Source organism: Marmota monax, unplaced genomic scaffold (genome assembly GCF_021218885.2).
Source record: "Marmota monax isolate L192 unplaced genomic scaffold, Marmota_monax_Labrador192_F-V1.1 WCK01_AAM20220418_F8-fsc00175, whole genome shotgun sequence".
Classification (NCBI taxonomy): domain Eukaryota; kingdom Metazoa; phylum Chordata; class Mammalia; order Rodentia; family Sciuridae; genus Marmota; species Marmota monax.
Window position 1 is genome coordinate 3558817 of NW_026695246.1, and position 12098 is coordinate 3570914.

The window sequence follows — 12098 nt, forward strand, 5'->3', positions numbered from 1 at the left end:
TGCTGGATTGAGTTCTGAAGTGTAAATGAGATTCTTTCCTGCTTTCTTTGCAATGGCTCCTCCTTCCTCTTGGAAGAAAAGTTAACATTTCTACCCTGAGCCATAAGGCCCTGACTTGTCCCTGCCTGTCCCTGTCATGCCCACCCTTCTCCCCTTGCTCACTTTTCTCCTGACACTTGGATTGTCACTAATTTTTAATATACAGAGCTCCTTCACATTTCAGAGCCTTTGCCCTTCCCACTGCATCTGCCTAGACCTTCTCCCAGGTCTTTGCATGTTTCTCTAATACTCCTTATTCCCTTCTATGACCTTTCCCCTGCACCCACTCTTCCATCTCAGCCTCCCTATCTTCCCAACCTCACCCTGGCTTCACCTTCCTACCTGTTACCTCCCCATTGCACTCATCACCATCCGACATTGTTTTATGTATGCTCTGGTTTCTTTGTTTATCACCTGTCTTCCCTCACTTTAATGTAAGCACCAAGCAGCAGGGACTCATCTTATTTACCTAACACTATCTCTCCAAAGTCTAGAATAATGTCTGGCACATAATTGACAGTCTGTAAATAGTTACAGAATGAGTAGGAATAGTAATTTAGTATCTACCATGCACTGGCTAATTTATAGTGTTTCTTTAAATATTTACTTTTTAGTTATAGGTGGACACAATATCTTTATTTTATTTTTATGCGGTGCTGAGGATCACATGCAGTGCCTCATGCATGCTAGGTGAGTGCTCTACCTCTGAGCCACAACCCCAGCCCTGATTTATAGTATTTTTAATACTAAGCACACACATACACAAAAATGCATAAATCCCATCAGATAAACATTCTCATTTTCTTATATAAGAAGAAAAGTGTTCATAGAGGTTGAGTAAATTTCCCCAAAGTAGTATAGAAAATAAGTGACTGAGCCAATATTGAAATCCAAAGAACTTAAGGCTCTATTTTCTTTCTATTGTAAAACACAATGTTTAAATATATTAAAGTTAAAACCAGGTATGGTGGCACACACCTATAATCCCAGTGGCTTGGTGGGCTGAGGCAGGAGGATCAGGAATTCAAAACCAGCCTCAGCAATCACGAGGCAGTAAGCAATTCAGTGAGACCCTGTTTCGAAATAAAATACGTAATAGGGTTGTGGGTGTGGCTCAGTGGTTAAGTGGCCCTGAGTTAAATCCCTAGTACAAAAAAAAATGTTAAAAATAATAGTTGAAAATAATATTTCTCAAGTACTAGAAACTTTTATAAAGTACTATGTATTAGATCAATTAATTTTTATGACAACCACCAATACTGGTGCTTAATCTCATCTTGTACATAAGAAAGCTAAGGCTCAGAGAGGGTAAGTAACTTATCCAGGTAACCAAGCCAGTATGTAGAAAATGTGAGATTCAAGACCAGGCCATCTGGATTTAGAATCTGTGTTTCTAAATCCTATGGATTACAAGTAAGTTCAGATGAGTCCTTTATTTCTAAAGTGAGATAAGTAAAATACAAATGATGTCAATACCCCCCAGAAAAATCACACTGCAACATTCCTGCAGAAGCATCATTGTCCTCCCCGCCACCACCACCACCACTGCTGTCTCCTAAGGTGTCTCAGAACCCAGAATACAAAGAAGACCTGGGAACCACCCAGAGGAGGCTGCAGGCTATCATGCTGGTGACCAAAAAGTTAGGAATAATAGGCAGTATTTTGTAAAGCATTTCAATCTATAATTTACATAGCATTTTGATAGAAATATCCCCAACTAATTTTAACAAAGGAATTTATTTTATATAAAGTCATGCCAACCAAACTATTTTATAACAAATTATTTTGAACCAAATTATTTTATGATAACCACTGGTAGCTGGTTTTCATACCTACTTTCAAGATGAGGAAACCTAGATCTAGGAAGACTCAAACCTATATCATTTGTTCAAAACCAAACAGAAATGAAGGGGGAAGTTTTCCACAGAGTCAATACATTGGCCTGAGGCTACTATCTTTAGGCTCCTGCCTTCAAGATTCACCCTTGCCTAGCATCTGGGAACTTGGTTTTTAGAACATAGGTTAAGTGGTAAAATCTGACTGTTGAAAATATATGAATCTTTTTTTATGGTGAACATCCACTTTCTGTCTGAGAACTTAGAATTTTGATGGGTACAGGTGCCTTTGTGATCAACCCCAGGTGAAAACTTCGACCTTGAGTCACAGTCTTACCTAATCAGATTCATTGCACACATGTGAATTCATTTTAACTACTACTGCAAAAGTGTTGTACGCACCTATCTCACAGGAAGGACAGGGCATAGGAAGCCTACGCATGGACTCTCCAGATTCTGCCTGAGAAATGTACTTTTTTCCCTTACTGATCTGGCAGTGTATCCTTACTGTGCTTCTGTAATAAATCTTGACTGTGTGTGTTCTACTGAAATCTGTGAATCCCTCTAGCAACTCAAAATATGCAGGTGGCCTTTGGAGTCCTTGAGACATTAAAATGAGAGGAACCATTGACAGCAGAGTGAAGGCACCTCTGTAGATACTCAGGAGCCAAGAAATTCACTGGGTTTACATCTGATCTGATAATTCACACCCAAAGTTGGAAGCTAGCACCTCTGGTATAGAAGTCACTGATATTAATAGTAGGGTTGTGCCTCTAATAATTGTCAACAGTTAATTCACGATCAGGCAGAAAAAAAAAAAAGGAGAGAGGCTACCTGAGCAATTGAAGTATAAACCCCCAAATTTTCCAAGTGAGTTAAAATTATAGTAGAGAATTTGGCTTTTCTTGGACGCAACTCTGCATACTGATTAGCAGCCCAACGAGGCAAATTTATTCAAATCTACCTCCCTAAAACAAATGCCATCTTCTCCGTGGGAGTAAAATGGTGTGGAACTATATATAGGGTACACCATTTAAAATTCCTTTTTCAGGAAAATTCCTCTCCACACTCCTTTGCATTAGCTGTATTTGTATCCTGGGTAGCAGCTGAACCTCATTTCAAAAGAGATGGCTCACTAATCCCTTGGGCCTTGTTCTGATACCATGTTGTATAATCTATGAATGAATCGTGCAACCTATACAAACACTATACAGTTTGTTGCAAAATCTCTTAATAGATGTCTACTTCGTGGTAAACTCTTTCGTCCACAGCATGTCAGCTTTCTTTTAACACTAGCCCCATATCAAGTTTTTCAGAAAAAAAAAACTGATGTTCTCACACACAGAGAAGACTCAGACACATATACACATATGTGCATACACATAAGACACATATTAGAGGAGATTTGGAACCAAAAATCACTTAACTAGAATTGGCACCCCTTTCTCAAGTGGCCGAGAAACATCCAATTAGAGTGGAAATGGTGATTCTTATGTAAAAAACCTGGTAGCCCAATGCTCTCATCACTATATTTATTTATTTTTTTTAATTTTTTATTGTTGGTTGTTCAAAACATTACAAATTTCTTGACATATCATATTCCACACTTTGATTCAAGTGGGTTATGAACTCCCACCTTCACCCCATACACAGATTGCAGAATCACATCAGTTACACATCCATTGATTTACATATTGCCATACTAGTGTCTGTTGTGCTCCCATCACTATATTTATAAGGCAGGGTTAAACTCAACAGGGGAAATATATTTCCATATAGTAGATTACTAATTTTTCTTTGGGGAAAATAAAATGGTTGCCCAGGTTGAAAAAGTATGCTGTGTCCTTAGGTAGATGGGAAAAAGTGATGGTGATTGAAGATTGCATCATTGCCTGCACCATGGGAGCTTGTTTTGGACCCAGGGTTGCTTATGCAACTTCTCCACTCCACCTTTGGAGTCATTAAATTCTGATGGAAAAAGGAGAATCGAAGTCCTATATTTACAAACCACTAAAATATTCAGAAAAATATGTAACCTTCTCCTTCAGAGAACTGAAACTTCCCGAAAGATGGCAAGGCACCCAATGCCATGCATCTGACAACAGTACTTCTAGGGAAAGGAGGGAGCACAGAGAAGAGATGGAGATCTGGAGGTCGAAACACACAGGACATCATAGGCTCATGTTTTTGTTAAAGGGAAATGTTTAAAGTGCCTCCTTCCCATCACAAGTCTCCAGTGCCATGTGGTGGGTCAGGAAGTGTGTTCCAAAGAAAGGCTAAATACTTCCCAATCACCTTGGGAAAAACTGTAGGTGAGGAGGGGAAGTCTTTCTTACTGAGGTTCGTAAGTGGCATCATAATAGCATAAATCTCCTATGGCAACCAGGACCCTGCCTGCAACATGAAAAACAATTAGATAAGTCTGCCTAGACTGGAAGTTTCTTGAAGTCAAAGAGCATATTTTTCTTCTTTAATGTGCCATTTTTTACCCCAGGAAGGTATCAGCTTAACAATGTATTCTGAATGAATGAAACAGAGTTGATATCTTTATCTAAAATGCTGCCATATCTACCTCTATTTGAGCCTGTTAAAAATGTATACTTGTAGCTGGGTGTGGTGACGCATGCCTGCAATCCTAACTGCTTGGGATGCTGAAGAGACAGGATTGCAAGTTCAAAGCCAGCCTCAGCAATTTAACAAGACCCTGTTTCAAAAATAAGAAAAATAATAAAAAGGGCTGAGAATGTGGCTCAGTGCATAAGCAACCCTGGGACCAAAACAAACAAACAAACAAAAAAGAACTGTATACATGTTGTGAATCCTTGACAAAGTTTTTCTTAATTCCTCTGTCTACATCAATTCTCTGCCTCCTAAGAATACTCATTGTGTTCCATTATCTTGGTAGTGATTATCTATATAAGTGTGAAATAAAGACATCTGTTATTTTATTTTATTCTTTTCTTTTTCCCCATCCCACACCATCCCTGAACCCCATGTACTATAAAGTCCTTGAAGGTCATATACATCTTTATGGCCCTTTGTTTGTTCTGGTATAAGGCATAGTATCTTAGTAATCAGGAGTTCAGATTATTTTAATTTGATTTTATACTCATATAAAATGGTCTGCAGGTTATTTTCTCCTGTGTATACCTCTCATATGCCATAATTATCTTTAAATAATATCACAATATTCATCCCCCATTTTCTTGTGTGAAACAAATCGTTATTGCCATATTTATTAGGCATAATTGCATAGTGGTACCCTAATACTGTACATATTTCTATTCCTTGCCACTAGCAACTGAAATATCTTCATTTATGAACATTTTATTGTTTTTAGAAAGACCTACTTCTCCCATCCTGAGCTGGGCAGATATGCTCATTTTATAATTTCACCTGATGTTGTACATCAGGTTGAACTGGATACACTCAGTGGGAATCCTGAGGATAAAGGTTGCCTCACTGGATGACTCGTTAATCCTCATCGGTCAAAACACTTCTGACTTCTCATTTGTAAAATGAGATTTTTAAAACTTTCATCATTATTTATTAAGCATCCACTATTCCCTGGGAACCTAATAAAAGAGACTGAATTCAAAGAGCTTAAAAATAAGGCATCCAGTTGCAATAAGGGGACATGGTAGGAACTCTCACCCAGGGTCACTCCATTTCCAGTGCTTTACATATTAAGAGGTACCAATTTTATATCAGCTCAGATGCACAATTTGTAAGAAGGCCAGCAAATGATTCTAAGAGAGATTGTATCTTGGTGACAGAAAAAGTATCAGGATTAGAGGCTCCACAGCTGGATCAGTCCAATAAGAAAAAGAAAGGCAAGATTAACGATTAATTCAGAGTATTAAAAAGTTTTCCAGGAAGAATAAGCTTTCTTTTTTGTAGAGATATGAAGAAGTTGCCTACATCAAGACAAACACTCTGAACACTTCCTGTTTTCCCTATAAGAAGGAAATGTTTATTTTATACACCAAGTACCATAACCATCAACTCTTTATTTGAGTCACAAAATTCCACCTAAAACGAATCATGACCAGACTTCCAAGCAGGCATATTTAAAAACAAATCCTAATTTCTCACTCCAGACAATGAGGCAGATTCTTTTTACCCTTAGCTTCCTTATGTTCAAACAAGTCAAAGAGTAGTAAGTAACTATATTTACAAAATGAATTCATCAAAAAAAGAAAATAAATGAGAATGGATTTTTATCTTTGGCCCTATTCTTCTTATCTCTTTCCATTTATCTTAGTGGGATAGTTTTTATTTTCCCTTGCTATAGAATTAGTTAAATTAAACACAGAATAATTGTTTTCATGTAATCAACCCCATAGGTATAAACATCAAATAATTCTAATAAGTATCCATGGTAAAATCATGTTTTTGAATATAGAGTTCTTTTTTCAGTCTCTTTTTTAACTTAACAGCTTAAAGAAGTATCGATTATTTTTATTATTTCTACCCTATTTGTTGCATAGTAATAGAAAGTAGAGCCCAAGGGAAATTTCATGATCATATAATCCAATTCACTAATTTTACAGTTCAGTAAAAATAAATAAATAAAGACATTTAATAACAGGGCAAGTTCCATGATCCTAAACCTGACATTATTGCCCCTTTGTTCCATCTCCTCCCTACCACAAAGCGTTCCTGAGGGGAAACTTCACCTTGTTCTCAACTGCCATTAAGAATGCACCTTCCAAAGACTACTCTGACAAGAAACCTCATATAAATCATGTCTGAACCATTTGAAATGTGCTAATAGATCTTGACTTCGAAAGTTTACCTCTGAAGTCCACACTTTATATTCAAAAGTGTTTCTTACGTAAAAACGTTTCTTATTAAAAATTAATTAATTCCAATGATCAAAATTCAACTCCCAAGAATTTTAAAACACACTTGTCCAAGAAATTTAACTTAGGTAAATGACTTCCTACTAATTATACCTTAAATACATCTGAGTGTTTATAAAAATACATAAATAAATAAAATTTCAGCTAAAACTCCAGGGAAGTATTGCTGTTTGCAAAACATAGCTTCAGAAGGAATGTTAATTTTCTATTTTGTCAAATATAATTTGCAGCTCTGCATAAATGAATTTTCCAATTGCAACAGAAAGTCTAAATTTCTGATTTCCTTAATCAAAATTCATCATATATGGAGAAAACAGTAAAAAGGAGATCTTTTTAAAAGATGTGGTTGTATTCTGTTCTTACAATATTTTTTCTCAAAATAAAACATCTTGTGTCAAATTTAAAAATAAGCACTAACATTTAAAAACATTGTTTCAATGTTGAGTGGTGAAATAATGCTCCAGAAAGAAATAAACTAAAAAGTATAACAAAAGTAAATTAGAGTGAATGTTAAAAACTAGAAAAAGTTGCTATAAGTGATAGAAATGTTTCCTTGCTTACTATTGTTTCTGATTAGTTTTTGAGTCAATGGAAAAATAATCCCATTATTAAATGTTATATAATAACAGATGTATTTATTTATGAAAATGGCATTTCAACTGGAATTATAAGATTAATTAGCTTTGATATCATAGATTATTTGCGTATGTTAAATTTAAGTTCATAAATCTCTACAAAAACAAATCTGAACATTTAAAAAATTTAAGCCTCTTGAAATAAAAATCTATGCCTATCATACTTATTATTAGTTTTAGAATTTAGTACCAGAATTTAGTACACAGAGATTGCTTGATAAAAATGCCTCAATGTGTGTGAAAGTATGAATACTTTCTGTATCATCAGAATCCTCATTAAAACAGCAAATATATTGAGGCCAGTTTAAGCAGAAATTAGATTTATTAGATGACATCAGATAACCCCAGAGTTCCCATGAGAACCAGAAGGTCAAGTGCCACAGTTCTGTAGCCAGAAATAATTTTCAAAACAGAGCGGGACTATTCTAGGACAGTCCTTTGCTACTGCCACTGAGCACAGACACTGTGGCTTGCCCTGCTGACACTGCATTGCACTGGTCCCTGAACTTGTACCTTAAATCTTTCTTGCTATTCTTTGCCAATGAAGTCAATATGTGGCACTCACATTCTACTTTCTAACTTCTTCCCCTTGCATAATCTTTAAGCACATCATTTGCTTCCTAGGAGAGGTTTTATCAAACAATTCCTTCCTGAAGATGACATGTTTCTGTTCTTCCAACTTCTACTTTCTCACCAGCAATTGATCAACTATTAAACTGATACATAAATTTAGGTTTTTATTACATTGGCACTCCAATTTTAGTCGTAAATTCCTGTATAGTAGTGAAATGCAAGGTTCTCATTTCCTAGTGACCACATCCATGTAAAATTCCCTTTGCTGGAGCATGGAGAGACCTGTAATGTTCCTTAACAAATAGAAAGTGTCAAAGGGGATGGAGTGTCTCTCTCTTGATTTTGTAACATTATATAGTAAAATGTAAAATCTAAGCAAACTAGAGACACCCTTCTGCTTACCTTGAGGAAGGAAACAGACATGTGTGAACAATCTATAGAGAGGGTCACATGACAGGGAATTGCTGGTGCTCTCTGGAATCTGAGACCAGCCTTCAGTTGACAACTGGTTAAAAACTGAGACCCTCCATCATACAATCACAAAGAAATAAACCACTGATAACCTTAATGCTATTGGAAGAAGATTATTCCCCATTCATGCTTCCAAATAAAAAGGAACCCCACTGATACCTTGATTGAAGCCTTGTAAAACAGTGAACTGAACTGTCCCTAACATCTTACCCCATGAAAGCTCTGAAATAATAAATGTGTTATTTTAAGCTCTAAATTTGTGACAACTGAGTACACAATAATAAACACTAATCCATCTTCTTATTACAATTCAATTTTATGACCCTTATTTATTTTTTGCATACTTTTATCACTTTTTTATTTGAAACTTTTTGTTTTGGTAATTTTAAACACACAGAAAAATCACAAGAAAATCTAATAGACCTTTTATTCACATTCGTCAATTGTTCATATCTTGCCCATTTGCTATATTGTTTACTTTCTTACCTATGTGTGTATGAGTTTTCTTCTGAGTGTTTGAGAATAAATTGAAAAATGTTTGTTTATCCTTACTAAATACTTCAGTGTGTATTTCTCCCTCTCAAGAAATGGCACTTTGTTGCCTTCTAGTTCAATTATTAAAAACAGGTGATTTATGTTTAGTTTCCTAATCTATAGTTCATAGTGAACTATAATTGTACCAATAAAGTGCTGTTTTAGTTAGCTTTTCCATAGCTGTGACCAAAACACTTAACCACAACAACTTAGAGAAGGGAAAGTTTACTAGGGGCTCCCAGTTTCAGAGGTCTCAGACCACAGACAATGACTCCATTGCTCTGGGCCCAAGTGAGGCAGCACATCATGGGATAAGGAAAGCGGCTCCCCTTATGGCAACAGGGGAGCAGAGAGGGTGAAGGTGGGAGTCCCTCACTCCACCCTCCCGCAGAAAAGATGCATCCTTCCAGGGCACTACCCCACCTGCCTACAGTTACCACCCAGTCATTCAAACTAGAATGGACTGATTAGGTTACAGCTCTCATAATCTAATCACTTCACTATGCATATTCCTGCATTTATGGAAGTTTTGGGGGGTCACCTCACATTCAAACTATAGGAAGTCCTTTGAAGCTAATTTCTTTGTTCTAGGATTCAGATTATACTCATGTCATTTCAATTTTGTTTCCTTTATTCCAGAATTGTTTCTTAGACTGTCTCTGTCATTCTTGACCTGACATTTCTAAGCATACAATCAGGGTTTATTTGAGTTTCTTCATGACTGGATTCAACATATTCATGATGGGCAGGGACACCACAGAGATGATGCTGTGTCTTTCCGGTGGCACTATTCAGGAAGCAGATGAAGTCTGCACTGGGGGTGTTTCTGGCATTGGAGTTCAGTGAACCATAATGTTATGAGCATACTTACACAAGTCTTTTTGTCACTGTTGTATTTCTCTTGTGTAACTACCTAGGCTTATTGCTTTTGGTCATAGGAGATATATATACATATCTTTAACCAGACAAAACCCCTGAAAACCTTTTTTAAAGGTTCCTTCTATTGTATACAATTCACATCCTCACCTTCTATTAGTTTCATCTGTCCATGTACTGTTCAACTGTCTTCGTTGTCTTTTCTAAAATTTATATATGACTGCAGAATGCATTACAATTCTTATTACACATATAAAGCACAATTTTTCATATCTCTGGTTGTGTACAAAGTATATTCACACCAATTTGTGTCTTCATACCTGTATTTTAGATAATAATGATCATCACATTCCACCATCATTAATAACCCTATGCTCCTCCCTTTCTCTCCAACCCCTCTGCCCTATCTGGAGTTTGTCTATTCCTCCCATGCTCCGCCTCTCTACCCCACTATGAATCAGCCTCCTTATATCAGAGAAAACATTTGGCATTTGGTTTTTTTGGGATTGGCTAACTTCACTTAGCATTATCTTCTTTAACTCCATCCATTTACCTGCAAATGATTTTATTCTCTTTTATTGCTGAGTAATATTCCATTGTGTATATATGCCACATTTTTTATTCATTCATCTACTGAAGGACATCTAGATTGGTTCCACAGTTTAGCTATTGTGAATTGTGCTTCTATAAACATTGATGTGGCTGTGTTCCTACAGAATAGATGACACAGAGACTAACCCACAAAACTACAGTTATCTTATATTAGACAAAGGTGCCAAGAACATGCATTGGAGAAAAGATAGCCTCTTCAACAAATGGTGCTAGGAAAGCTGGAAATCCATAAATGAAATCCAAAATGAAATTAAACCCCTATCTCTCAACATGCACAAAATTCAACTCAAAATGGATCAAGGACTTAGGAATAAAACCAGAGATCCTGTGTATAATAGAAGAAAAAATAGGCCCTAATCTCCATCATGCGGGATTAGGCCCTTAATAAGATTCCTATAGTGCAACAATTAAAATAAAAAATGGGATGGACTCAAACTAAAAAGTTTCTTCTCAGCAAAAGAAACAATCAATGAGGTGAACAGAGAGCCTACATCTTGGGAGCAAATCCTTACCCCTCACACATCAGATAGAGCACTAGTCACTAGGGTATATAAAGAATTCAAAAAGCTAAGCACCAAAAAAAATAATAATAATAACCCAATCAATAAATGGACCAAGGACCTGAACAGATATTTCTCAGAAGATGATATACAATCAGTCAACAAATATATGAAAAAAATGTTCTTCATCACTAGCAATTAGAGAAATGCAAATCAAAACTGCGCTAAGATTTCATCTCACTCCAGTCAGAATGACAGCTATTATGAAGACAAACAACAATAAGTGTTGGTGAGAATGTGGGGGAAAATATACACTCATACATTGCTGGTGGGACTGCAAATTGGTGCAGCCAATATGGAAAGCATTATGGAGATTCCTTGGAAAATTGGGAATGGAACCACCATTTGACCCAGCTATCCCTCTACTCATCTATACCCTAAGGTCTTTGTTGTATTTTTAACATTAACCATTTTGGTAGGTTGGTAGTGTCACTTTACTTTCATTTTTTAAATTCATTCTAATAAGTTATACAGCAGAATGCCCTTCAATTCATTGTACACAAATGAAGCACAATTTTTCACTTCTCTGGTTGTACACAAAGTAGGATCACACCATTGGTGCAATCATACATGTACATAGGGAAATGACTTTACTTTCATTTTAAATTGTGAGCCCTACACCTGGTGATGTTGAGCACTTTTTTCATGTGCTTATTGGCTATTTGTGTATCTTCCTTTGTAAGCTATCAATTCAAGTCTTTTGCTCATTTTTTCATTGCATTTTTGTTACTGAATTGTGGGAAATCTTCATATCTTCTGGATAAAAATTCTTCATCACATATATGGTTTACAAATAATTTCTCCAAATCTATGATTTTTCTATTCATCTTATTACCAATCACTTTATAAAAAGTTTTTAATTTTGCTAAAGTCCAATTTATCCACTTTTCTTTATGCTGATTACTTCATTTGTTTTTTATAAACTTTTATGAGAAGTATATATGTTTTTCCTAGACATCTTAAATTAGTTCCTAAATTAATAAGAATATAAATGATTTTAATAACATGTTTGCAATTTGAAATTATTACATTCCATTTCACCTTTTCTTTATTCTTTGTCCAATCCAATATTTCTTGCCTGGAGACTCTAGAGGATAT

At 35.9% G+C, this 12098-nt stretch overlaps 1 pseudogene; it reads left to right on the top strand.

Moving 5' to 3' along the window:
• Positions 1–577: 577 nt before the first annotated feature.
• LOC124078251 (transcription factor Sp3-like) overlaps positions 578–12098 on the top strand; it is a 48715-nt pseudogene continuing 37194 nt past the window's right edge.